Raw genomic sequence first — 13949 nt, forward strand, 5'->3', positions numbered from 1 at the left:
CATGACAGCTGACGTCCACCGGTGCAGGGCTCCCGATGAGGTGCATCGGTCCTCAGGCTGTTCGATGCAGGTGGAGCATGTGCTCATGTGTCACATTTACAGAACCCCTGAGGATCCATGTGTGGCTTCAAACGGGCTGCATTGGCAGATGCGGGTAATATAATACCGCCCCACCCTAGGTCAACTACTTCCCTCCTCCACATGCCAGGTCTTCTCAGCAACCTCAGCTGCTCACTTTGGTCATCTCAGGTGGTTCTAACTAGATTGCATCACCGCAAACTTCCCCATAAGAAAATAGTGTCCAAGGGTGTTGTCTGTTATACTTCATACTCTGAGTTACAACATCTTCCTGAAAATTCCTTGCCTGACACAGAAGAAGTGCAACTGTGAAAGCCCTTAAAAAGGACTGCTCCCCCATCTCCAGCTCGGCTGATGTGAAATGCTCAGGTTTTTCTCTAGACTGCTGTCGTCTGTTACCACACATCTGACCTCTTAAAGTTTCTGAGGCTGGGAGACAATTTGATGACAAGAAGCTCCCCACCCACCCCCCCAAAAAATATGCTGGTGGCCAGTTTTCGGGAGAAAGCCCAGGGGAAGTAGCCGCTGGACATAAGGTCATTTTGGGGCTCAAGGTCCAGTATTCGTTGCTGGAGGCACTGGTTGTAATATAAAGGGATTGAAGGGTATTTTCAAGTTTAAAGTCCCATCTCAAGGCTAGTTATATGTCTACTGTAATTAAAAGGAAACCTAGTTTTTACATGACCTATTCTTCACCCAGTGTGGTCTTCTGAGAAATTTCATGCCTGTATCCAAAAGTCATCACAAAAATATTTAGATCTTAAATGTAGTCTTCAGAAAACAACAAAAAGGGATTTTTTTTTTCCTAAGGCAAAGAAAAAGTTCTTAAAAATTCTATCTCCCTAAGCGTTTCTCAGAGTCTTACAGAAACTTCTCTGAACACTCTCTCTCTTTCCTCTTGAAAAAAATCCCAGAAAACCCTTCACCTGCTCTGCCCGAATTAATCTTCTCTCCTTCTCTCAGGTCCCCTTTTGGGCATCAGTTCCCCCAGTGGCTTTCCATACTTTCCAAAACAAACAAAATAAAGTTGATTTTGTGCACCTGCATTTCCCGGTCATCAATCACCCTGATTTTAAACAATGAAGAGACAAAAATTGAGCAGGGAGTCAGAATTCTCCTTAGTGGAGAAAGAGAAGCGTGAAACCTTTGTTTTCTTGCCACGCCAGCTAAGCCCCACGTTTCTCATTTCTGCAGCAAATGAGCATGCCATATACCTGTTGACTGTAAGGTTGCCGCAGTCCCATTGGAATTCAAAGCTGCTAATACTGGATATTTGACTTTGGGCAAGTCAGACAATTTTCTCCTCAGGGAGGTTATCAATAGCTGCTACACAGGACTGTTGAGAGGATTATATGGATCATACAGGAGAAGTTTCTGTTGCAAATGGCACATAGTTAACTTGTAGCAAGAGCTGGTTCCCTTGGAATAGGGCTCTGTTGGTGAGAACAATTATACGCCATAATAATTATTACAATGGTTAATTTCAACATACTTGATTTGGGCATATAAGGCAAGTGCAAAATTTTACCCAAAGAGATCACTCACTTTTTTTACATTTGACCTTGAATTCCACATTGCTCACTCAGGCTGGAAATAATTTTAAAGAATTTAATATTCAAATACAAAAAAAAAAGAGAGAATCAATTTTCACATGGTTGTTGGTAAACTGCTTACCATATGTGAAGCTGGATATTTTAATGAGGTGTTTTCTCTCGTTTCATTACAATTACCTATGTTGACAAAAATCTTTTGAGCATGATCAATGCTAAACTCTTTTTTTTTAAGGTTTTTTTATTGGGGAATTGGGGAAGGGGAACAGCCAAGTTGTTGTCCTTCAATCTTAGTTTTGGAGTGCGCAATTAGCTCAGCTCCAAGTCCAGTTGCCATCCGGCTGGGCTGTCGGCAGTTCGCAGCCGCTCAGCCCAAGGTGCTGTGTTCAGTCTTAGTTGCGGTGGGTGTAGCCACCATCCCATGCAGGAGTCACACCAGCAATCTTGTTAGGAGCACGTGCTCTCACCAGCTGAGCCATCCTGCCATCTGTTGGCAGCTCACTGGCCCATGTGGGAATCGAACCAGTGACCCTGTTGCTCAGAGCTCGCGCTCTTAACCAACTGAGCCACTCAGCCAGCCCTATCAATGCTAAACTCTTACTTTGGGTACTATTTAATATCCTCACCTTCTAAAATTAAAAACCACTTCTATCCCTATTGACTTTCTCTTCTTTTTGCTCTTTTTGTAGTTCAGTTAAAAAGAGTAATTCTCATAAATGTACATTATCATTCAGATTATTTCAAAATATTTTTATTAGTGCTCCAAGGAAACAGCCAACTAATTTTTGTGACAGCCTAATCCTCTAGTAGAGCAGTTCTAGTGTACTTTGCATTAATGTGTTTACATCTAAAAATAAAACAACCTCCTGCTGAGTTAGTAAGAAGAGAAGGAATCTTAAGCCTTTGGAAATCTTTTGACTGAGCTGAAGAATTTACTTTCATTGAAGCAGTGTTTTTCTAGAATAACTGGTTATAGACCCAGAATTTTATTTAAATCAAGATGTTTGTATTTTTCTTAAGGAATTGTCATTCATGTAAAGGTAATTTTAAATTGCATTGGATAATCAACTGGGGTCATATGGATTGATTGAATCAATTCTAGTATGTTTTGTTTCAAGAACTGATGGCGTCTTTCGGGGGTTTAGGGAATAAAGTTATTTGTTTATCAAAACAAACGTAGCAAAAATATCTCAGAATAAATACAACTCAAACAGAAAAAAATGCCCTTTGTATTTGAAAATGGAAAATCACCCATCACTTAATCCCCCCCTACCCAGTAATGTGAGGGACCAGCAGCAGGAGTGATGCTGTCCACAGGGAACTGAGGATGCAGACATAGAGAAGTAGAGAGAAAATATGCAGGCAGTTTATCATCTCTTTGTAAATTCTCTTCAGTGGTAGCTTCCGGGAGGGTAAACAGGGGCAAGGGAGGTTATATTAGAATGTACGTGAATATGTTTGTAGGCTAACGGGAAGAAGAAAAAACAATAACATTGATTGACCCACATAGGTTAAACACCTGCCTAACGTTTGACCTTTAGCTGGAGGCAAAACGGGTTTAAATCTTATTTCCCTTTGACTACAAGGACCCCATGGTAATCTGCCCTCCACAAACTCCTGCCCATAACCAAGGAGTGAGGGGAGAGGAAAGAGGAAAACTGTGGTAGCAACTGCAGGGCAGTCTGGGCAACTCTGAGTCCTAAAGACACGTGCCTTCCTCACTGACAGGAGCCAAGGAAGAAGCATTGGTCAAGTTTTAGATAAGATTGAAGAGCGAAAAGCATTTTGGCAGGTGCTGCAAGGAGCACAATCTTCATGAGTTCCTACCACTTTTCTCTCAATTTATTCATTATTATTTGTTATTCACTTAGTCCTCCTTCAAAATTGATTTTGGTCCATTTAATGGTGGAAGGTACAGTTAGATCATTTGCTTTTATTTGTGTGATCCAGCCTCCTGAAATTCAGCAGGGTGAAGCCACACATCTTTCATCACCTGGCCCCACAGATCCATTCATCTCTGTGTCTGTTCTTTGGCCAATGCCATGCTATCTTGATTACTGTACTTGTAGTAACGCTTAAAATGGGAAACTGCGCGTCCGCCAATTTTGTGTGTCTTCTACAGTATTTTATTCTAGGTACTTTCTCTTTCCGTATAAGCTTTAGAATTTGTTTGTTGATAATCTACAAAATAGCTTCCTTAGATTTTAATTGGGATTTGTGTTAAATGTATAGATCAGTTTGAGAATTGATATGTTAGAGATATTTAGTCTTCAATCCATGACCACAGGGTATCTTGTCATTTATTTATATTGTCTTTTTTTTTCCAGTGTTGTTAAGTTTTCTGCATATATATCAAATATATATTTTTGCTAGATATATACCTAAATATTTTATTTCTTGTGTTGCTATTGAAACAATGTTTTTTTTAAGTTTCAAATTCCAATTGTTCATCGTTGGTATATAGGAAAGCAGTTGACTTTTGTATATTATCCTGCAAACTGCAGATTTGTTGTACTTGCTTTTTTAGTTCTGGGAGATTTTTTTGAGGGGTCAGTTCTATGGGAATTTCTATATAAGCAATCATATCGTCTATAAATAGGGACAGGTTTATCTCTTCCTTTCCATTCTGTACATCTTTTTGTTTTTGTTTGTTTTTATGTCTTATTGTCTTACGTCTTTTATTGGCTTCTGGTACAATGTTTAATGGGAGTGGAAGAAAAAGACCTTCCTGGTTTTATTCCTGCTGTTTGGTTTCTCATGATTTAGTATAATGTTAGTTATAGGTTTCATGTCGATGTTCTTCATTAAGTTGAAAACTTCCTCTTGATTCCAGGTTTGATGTGAGTTCTTATAATGAATAGATTTGGATTTTTTAAAAAAATTTTTCTGAATCAGTTGATATGATTGTATGTTTTTTCTCTTTATGGCGGTTATATTGATTAATTCTCAAATACAGATTAATTCCGAAATGTTTTTATACATTGTTGGATTTAATTTTCTGGTATTTTTGAGGATTGTTGTGTCTGTGTTCACGTGAGACGTTGGTCTATAGTTTTTCTTTCTTGTAACATCTTTATCTATTTTGGTTTTGGGACAATGCTGTTCTCAGAGAAAGAGTTGTGTGTTTCCTCTGCTGCTTCTTTTGGAAGAGATTTTAGAAAATTGGTGCCGTTTTCTCCTTAAATGCTTGCTGGACTCTGCCAGTGAGATCGAGTGGGCCTGGTGATTTACTGGTTTGGCTGGCTATTGGTTACGATTCAACTCTAATCAATATAAATAGTATTATTCAGGTAATGTATTTATTTTTTGTGAATTTGGGTAGTTTGTGTATCTAAAGGAATTGGTCCATTTTATCTAAATTATCAAATTTGTAGACCTAGAGGTGTTTATATTATTCCTTTATTATCACTTTAATCCACTGGATCAGCAGTGATGGCCTGCTTTCAATTCCGATATTAATAATTTGTGTCTTCTGTCTTTGTTTTACTGGTTAACCTGGTTAGAAGTTTATAAATTTTGTGGTTCTTTTCAAAGACCTACATTTTAGTTTTATCAATTTTCTCAAATATTTTCTGGTTTTCAATTTCATACTTAGTGCTTTAATTTTAATTTTATTTTTTCCCTGCTTACTTTAGAGATAAATTGATCATCTTTTTTTAGTGTTTTTAAATTGGAGGCCTGGATGATTGATTCTAGATTTTTCTTCTACACTGTATGCAGTAATGTTGTACATTTCCCTGTAGGCGCTGTACTGCTTTTACATCATAACAGTTGATAAGCTGTATTTTCGTTTTCATTTAGTTCAAAAAATTTTAATTACTCCTGAGACATCTTCTTTCACCCTTAGGTTCTTTAGAAATGTACCACTTAATTTCAGCCCCTCAGCGAGCTCTTGTCTCTGGTCTGTGACCTTCACAAGTCTTTCTTTGTACAGAATTTTCAGGTAGCGACAACTGGCCCCAAAATCTTTCTCATACAGTACCTACACAGGTAGTTATACTGCCCCCAAACAATCCAGTCCATAGCACATAAGGCAATAAATTATAATAGGTAGCACTTTTATAATTCTTATTATGTATCAGACACTGATCTCAGCATCTTGCATATGTTTACCTATTTGTTCCCCATAAATAACCTGTGAAGAGGTACTGTCATTTTCTGCCTTTTGTAGCTGAGGAAATCAAGAGACAGGTTAATAATTTCCCCGGGGTCAGTCGCTAATCAGTGGCAGGTCAGGATTTCGTTACTGAGAAGACTACATCCTGAAAAATTCAAAATTTGGATGGATGGATGCTGGATAAATGACCCTTTGTTTTGCCAGATAAAAGCATGATTTTCGCTGGTTATCACTTTCTCATGTCACCATGAAAGGACAATAAATAACACAGTGTTTCTACAACCACTCAGTTTATTGTTTACCAGCCGCTTCTGCGATTCCTACCTGACAGCAAGTCAATACTGGTTACTGTGAATGTTTTCATTTCTTTACTGATCCCCAAATTTTAATTTCTCCAATACCAATTATTGAGTATAATTCAGTCTTCAATATTAGATGGATTGGCTAGATGTTTCTGTAAATGTTTTTGATGAAATTAGGTTTTATTTTCCATGGAGTCTGTTGGAGGAAATTATAGCATTTAATTTAATGAATAATGAGGACATAAGCTGAGCTTCACTGATTTATTCACCATTTTCCTGTTGTGTGGACGTTGAAAATATAGTTATAACTCATTATGTTTTCAACAAAAAATAAAATATTGAATTTGCACTACTAGAATGGTGCCACAAATTTGGGTTAGTTTCTTTTTACACATTTCATACATTTCATATTTAATATTACTTATAGTCTGTTTTATATATTTATTGACATCGAATACATCTTATACTTCATGCTAAAAAGTCGGGACATCTGGTTGCCAAACATTCCCCCATCTTGCTTATACCATATTGGTGTCCGTTACATACATTTTAACATTTTATGGAATTTAGCAAGAAAAACAAATATTCCAGAATAACTTCTTTAATCTTAAACTGTGGATTTACCAGGTTAATTTATTTTCTATAAGCTCCTTGAATAAAGCTTAGGTATGAGAATTTGATTCTTTAAAAAATTGATTTTTTATGAAGATAGTCAATTCAGCCAAACAATTGGAGCCATTAATCCGTTGACATGAAGGACACAATTATTTTTAGAAAAATATGGTGAAATGTGTTATCCAGGGAACCCACCTTCAGGCCTCAAACACATAAAATGTAACTGAATAAATCAGCTGCACAGCTAAGCTTGAAATCAAGAATGGAAAGATATGCAAATGAAGGTGGGAAAATCTACCATGTGAAATGAAGCAGAAATGCAAAGGAAGATCCCTGAGTGGACACCAAGCCAGGATGCCACAGGGAGTTTGGAATCGCATACGGGCTTTCAATAGGGGGCATAGGGCTCTGTACACCCACACGGGTAATGACCCTAACCACTGCTTCGAGAAGGGAAGCGAGCAAGAGTTATTGCCATCAGAAAGCCGGGAGCCACAAGGATATACAGTGACGTGCACCTGGAATAATTTCACCCCAGCTGCCACAGGGAAATACCAAGGACATTTTCTGTCCACCATCTTTCTGAATTCTCCCCTCCCCATTTCATCCTCATAAACTCTTGGAAACTTGGAAGTTGAATGAACTACGAGGTGTCGCTTGCCTCAAAGCTTTGCACCTGTTGTTCCCTCTCTGATCGTTGTCACCTGCTTTGAATAGCCTTCCTCCAGAGGTCTCACCACTTTCCTTTTAGCAGGTCATTGCTCAAACGCCATTTTGTTAGAAAGCCTGACCCAAACATTACACATAAAATAGCATCGGTGTCCCCACAAGCAAGAACATGGCCTGTCCCCTTTGCCCTGCTTCAGGTCTCACCATAGCACTTTTCAGCATCTGAAGGATGGTATATTCACCAGTGTGTTTATTATCAATCTTCCTTCATGAGAACGATGCTCTGGGTAGACATGGACATTTCAACCACTTAGAGTGTAGAATATCATCAGGCATTTAGAAGGTGCTCAATGCTTGTGAGTATTAAGAATGAGAGGGAGGGAGGAACAGAAGGACAGATTTGCTTGCAAACAGGTAAAACAGGTGAAAGTTTGCATCTCTCAAAATAAAACAGACACAGTGATTCTGGTTTTATTATTGACTGCATTAACAAGCTCTTTTTTTAAAAAAAAATGGCTGCTGTGATGAAGTCATCAGTGATATTGTGTGAGGTGGCAAAGATGTGCATTCAGTACTGCAAAACGCTAAGGCTGCATGTGTTGAAAATGCCCATGTGACAGTCATCAGTGCATTACTTCCTTCAACTCCGGGTCTACTTCCTCAAACTCAGGAACTACTAATTCTTCTTGATCCTGCTTGAGTCTATGGGTGTTTGTTATGAAGATTTGGTATTACAAAGATACCAGAGCATTTGTACCCACATTTATATTCTCTCATCTTTCATATTCTACTCATCTTTACCAATAGATAAAATGCTTCACACTTCTGTTTACTATAAATTTGTCGGATGTCAAGTGGATTTTGAATAAGATCTAAGCAGACATATGTGACCCAATGGCCATGTTTAGTCAGCAGAGCTCCTCATGTCGTGTGAGACAAAAATCAAGTTTATAAATTTATTAATGCCTAGAAACATCTTCTCATGATTTCAGTGTGTGCTTTCACTGGGCTATCCAGGTTTAAAATTCTTACTTCCTATCTAAAAGTTTCAATTTCCCACAACATCAGATGTAAATTTTCATCTAAGCCTTGAAAGATATATAACACTGTGCCTTATTTGGGTCAGTCCTGAAAGGAAATATAAAAGTCACAACTTTTATCACATGTTACCACTTCATTTTTAAACAATATCCATCATTATTTTACTCGGTTATGAATATTTGAAACCTGTAGGGCAAACATGAATGACAGTAAAGAGCAAACAGGGTCAGAGTGGGCAAGGTTTGTCAGACTGATGGAGAAGATGTTTTTAAAAAGGTGAAAAATAAGTTTCTATGAAAGACCTAAAAATGAAATCTAGCATTCTTCAGACATCTTATTAATTCAGTTCAATATCATGAATACTGGATTTGATGACATTCCTGGATTGAATCCGGAAGACTGCCTTGAAGTGTAGTATACTTCCTTACATTTAATTATTAGCTTTATATTGTTTCAGTGATGCACCCTTTCAGTACGTGTGTATTGTTTCTTACCAAGTGCATAAACAATTAAGTCGTGGGACAAATAGACCCCACTTAGTGAATTGAGGCAGCACACTACTACTGTGATACATGGGGGGTGCATCTACCTGCGGGGCGGGGGGGCTTAGCTGGCAATTACGGAAGTTAAGACATTCCTCTTCCTTTGCTCTTTAACAGAGTTTATAGGGGAAGTAATGCAGTGACTGCAGTCATTTTTCTGTTCTGTCTGTGGAAATGGGGGGACGGTGGGTAACTGTAACCATACTTAGGTCCTCTCCCAAAGGTCAAGGCAGCAGGCACAGAGCTGAGAGGAAGACGGAAGGACCCTGTCTCCTTAACCACACAGGGGAGTTTGCATTCAGCAAATCATTGCATCCATTGGCTTGATCTAATTATAAGTCCAACCAATCTACAAGAGCCATTTGCATTTTAATGACGATGGAGCTCTAAAGTTACTGTTATTTATAAAAGATGTCATAACTATAATTAACTGCTAAACTGCCTCTTTGTTAACAGTTTAGCCAAAAGTCACACTTGGAAGCATTTGGCTTCTTTATTGAGCAGCATATAATGGAACGGACTCCTTAAAAGATTCTTTCGGGCACAATTTAATACAGAGTTTGCTATAAATCATTCACAACAGTGGCACTATTATAGCATTCGTTTTTATATAGTTTTTAAATTTTAAATTAAGGAGGGATGGTTTGTGGGTACAGAGGGATAAATTATTAACACATAGTAGGACCTGGGGAAAGGTTGAAGAAAAGAAAGATCACTCGCTTTTCAGGCAAATTATGTTGTGGTTTCTATTATATGGAACTGCTAATTGCTACAAGAAGGGCATACAAACTTATAATAATTCAATATTTATGTAATAAGTTTAGATAAATTGTTGGCTGTATGATGCTGGGACTCTCTGATTAAGCTGTAACTTTGTTTATTCAACCATAAAATAAATTCTCTGTAAAAGAAAAATGTTCAAAGAGTAAACAGTTGCTCAAGAGTTGATAGTAATTCAGCATAAAGAATATAATGATTCCAAGGTCAAGTAGAAAAGCCATCATTCAATGGAATTTCTAGAGTTTGTCTAAATAGTCAGAGGAAATAGTTCCTGCTGAGATGAGAAAAATTCTAGAGAAAAACTGAGCCTGTAGACAATATCCGTTTATCCTTCAGAGGGCTTATGTGTTTTCCACCCTGAGAGGGAAAATGGAAACTCATCCTTTCTCCTCCTTCCTGTATCTTCACGACTGGACCTTAGAGGATAGCCCTGTTTCTTAGGGGATGCGGAAGACCTCCACACACAAACCTCCTCTTCTCTCTCTGCTGTAGCACAGCAGGGCCTGGACTTGGAAGAAAATCATTGGTTTATGAAGGTAGGAAATGTGCATGTAAAAAGAAGTCACATGGGATTAGATTATTTCTGTGGATAAGGATATACCAGGTGGATAAGGACTGAAACTAAACAGTCTACAGCAGCGGTTCTCAACCTTCCTAATGCCGCAACCCCTTAATACAGTTCCTCATGTTGTGGTGACCCCCAACCATAAAATTATTTCCGTTGCTACTCTATAACTGTCATTTTGCTGCTGTTATGAATCGTAATGTAAATATCTTTTTGTTTTCCGATGGTCTTAGGCGACCCCTGTGAAAGGGTCGCTCGACCCCCAAAGGGGTCGTGACCCACAGGTTGAGAACCGCTGGCCTACAGGAAGGGAGGAGAACATTTGGAAATGAGAGAGATTAACTTGCCTCAGGCCGTGAAAGCCTGGGGGGCCCTGACTCACAGCGCCCCGGAGCCCTGGAAGATGCACAGTGAGGAGCATCCTTAGTGTAGGGTCCCGAGGACCCTACAGAAACACCAAGAGCAGAAACACCAAGCTAGAAGCCAACACAGGTTCTGATTGGCTTTAGAACAGCACTGAAACCTCTTCCCAGAGTGTCTAAATCTGAAAGCATCCTTGCTTCTAGAAGAGGTTGAGGTGACTGCTGGACAGCGGAAGGGAGGACCCCTTCTCTGCTGCCCACGTGCAGCTGGAGCTTCCTCATTGGCCACCTGCTGTGTGACGAGGGGTAGCTACCCTCAGAAAACAATTGAGATAGAGAAAAAATAAGTTTAAATTCCCCAACTCACATTCCCGCAGAACATACTCAAAGGACCTACTATGGGGATTAACATACGCTTTTGCTGTCATAGACCAGGAAGATGGAGACACAGGGTTGGAGCAATCGTTTCTGGCTGTAAATCTGAGTCACTGATCAGCATCAAGGTACTCACAGACAGCACGCGTATCAGTGAGGAATGCAGAGATGTCAGTACAGGAATCTGATCACAGTGGAGAAGACAAAAGGTTATTGTCTCTCTTATGAAAAAACCTTGTATACAGGCCGACCATGACTATCGTGGTGGCCCAACAGTGTCCCTCAGGGGTATATCCTGCTTCTGGGTTTCATTTTCCTCATGTTTAGTGCGTGGCTTCCATATCCACGGCTGTTCTATTGCCCAACACAGCTTCTGATGCTCTGGCCATCACACCTGTGTTCTGAGCAGCAGGAGGGATGGAGATGGAAAGCGCAAAGCCATATGCCTCAGGGGGGTCGGTGCCTGGACTTACTGAAGAAAGTCTAGTTTTCTGTGACTTACTAATAAACCTGTTCTAATTATTAGTATGTTCAGTCACAGTGAATGATTTTTAATTGAATGTCATCATGATCTCATATCTAGTCTACTTGTTTACTGTCCCCCAACCCCCACCCACATATAACTTATCCTCAGGGAAATGCAAGCCATGTCAAAGGAGTGATTTAGATCCATAGGATTTTTTTTTTAACATATTACATTTTGTCGTTTTGGGAAATAGGCCGGAAAGTGTATTTTACATATAGTTGAATTCTATTTTTGCAATAAGCTAAGTAATGATTTTTAGCTCTTCTTCACAATGACCTTAGACTGTTATTTGTTACTTAAGTTTTCTTTGCCCAGCAGATGATATTTAAAAGTAAACAGCAGACTCTTAAGTTAAAATTGTGTTTTGTGATCAAAATCATAGGCTTCATAGGGTTGTTTCTCTGAAATAATTGTTGCTGCTTTTTATTTTATTCCCTGGTAACCAAGTAAATAGACACTAAATTTTCTTGTCTATTTACACTTTCCATAATTCCTGAAGCTTATGAGGTTGAAAACCATGAGCTGTTTTTCTCTGAACTTAGGAACCTGCCTGCATTTTCAGTAGAAATGGAGCAAATGCAGCAGACAGACAAGTTAGAAGAAACCTGAAAGGATTGTAAATGAATTGCTATTAAAGGTTCCAGTTACTACAGAATTCAAAGTCAAGTTAGTTGTAGAATAGCAACATGGATTAATTTTAAAAACAACTTTATTCCTAATTAATCAAGGAGAGGTATAATTATAAAATTAATAAACAAGTATTTATAAAATAAGCTGCCTCAGCTTACTGACTTACATAATCATAGACATATGTTCACAGGGAAACAGTTAGCTTTTCCTCCCATAAATATGTACTCTGTACTCTCAAAATGGTCCCCAGCCCTTGCTGAATATTGTGATTATATCATTAACCCTTTTATAAGAGGTACCCTGAAATATTAGTAAATGTCATTATATTTTTTAACCTAAGGAAAAGAGATTTAAGGAAAAGAGATTTGTTTACATGAAATCCTGTTACACTTAGAGGTATTCCCTTATTGCCTAAAGTATGTTTAATTCCAGTTGCTGTTAGAATATAAGGCACAATAAAGGCAATTGAATAAAAAAGGCATACATTTTTATTCTGTTTCTGCCCAAATGATGCAGAGAGTTCATAAACCCCATATTCTGTTGTTGATGGTGAATATATGGCCCGAAGGACATCTTATAATCTAGACAACTGGCAAATGCTGGAGCTATTTCAGCTCCATTTGGGTTTAAGTAACCCAACTTGTCCTTCAAGAAGTGGCTAAAAAATTGGAGTGCTTAAATATAATAAAATACTTCACAAATAGTGAAAGAAAAAAAGAACTAATACACACAACATGGATGAACCTCAGATGCATTATTCCAAATGACAGAAACTAAATCTGAAAGGTTATACATAACATTCCATTTATATTAGTATATTGAGATAACATTCTAGAAATGTCATTGATATAACATTCTAGAAATGACAAATCTGAGGGCTAAAAGAAACAGATTAGTCAGTGGTTGCCAGAGGCGAGGGTGATGGAAGGGTTTGATCACAAACAGAATTTTTTCAATGTGGGAGGTGATTACACTATAAAGTGTGAATTTCACAGTGTAGAAGTTACACCTGAAAAAAAAAAGAGCTCTTAAAAATAAATCAAGCAAAACAAAAATAACTATGACACTACACTGTTAATGTGCAAGTAAAGGCAAGGTATGCAAAGTATGTAACATGATAGTATTCAGAATATATAAATAACTACAAATCTATAAGCATAAACAATAAAAAAACCCATCCAATTGAAACTGTCAGTGATGTTAATAGAAAATTCACAAAAATAGGTATCTAACTGGCCAATAGTAAAAAAAATGCACAATTTCACTTCTAATCTGAGTATCACACGATACAACAACAATGGCCTTTTCCTCCTACTGGATAATAGGAGGTGAGCGATTATGTGGAGGAAAAGGTACTAGAGGAAAATTTACTCTTTCACAACAGGGCAACTTTCAAAAGTGATGCAACCTTTTAGAGATTCAGTGTCTAATGCCACTGAAACTAGGAATACCCAATTACTCAGAAATTTTGCTAAGTATTTATTCCAGAGAAACTTTTGTAGATTTTTAAAAGGAAGTGTGTATACAAGATAGTTAATATTACTTATAACAGGAAAAATTGGAAACACCAAATCTAGCGCTAGTAAAAACATGGCTGATTCTGAAAACCTTAACATTGATTCAGCTTCCTTGTGTGTAACAGGAGAATTGTAATTTATTTAACTCATGGTGGTATCTGGAATAAAATATTTAATTAAGATCTAGAACACAGTAGGTACGGTGTATGGTAACTTAATCATTGACCCTCATCTTTAAAGACCAGATCAAAGGCAAAAGGATTTTTACATGATAAAGAAT

The sequence above is a fragment of the Hipposideros armiger genome, unplaced genomic scaffold, assembly GCF_001890085.2.
Source record: "Hipposideros armiger isolate ML-2016 unplaced genomic scaffold, ASM189008v1 scaffold_192, whole genome shotgun sequence".
NCBI lineage: Eukaryota > Metazoa > Chordata > Mammalia > Chiroptera > Hipposideridae > Hipposideros > Hipposideros armiger.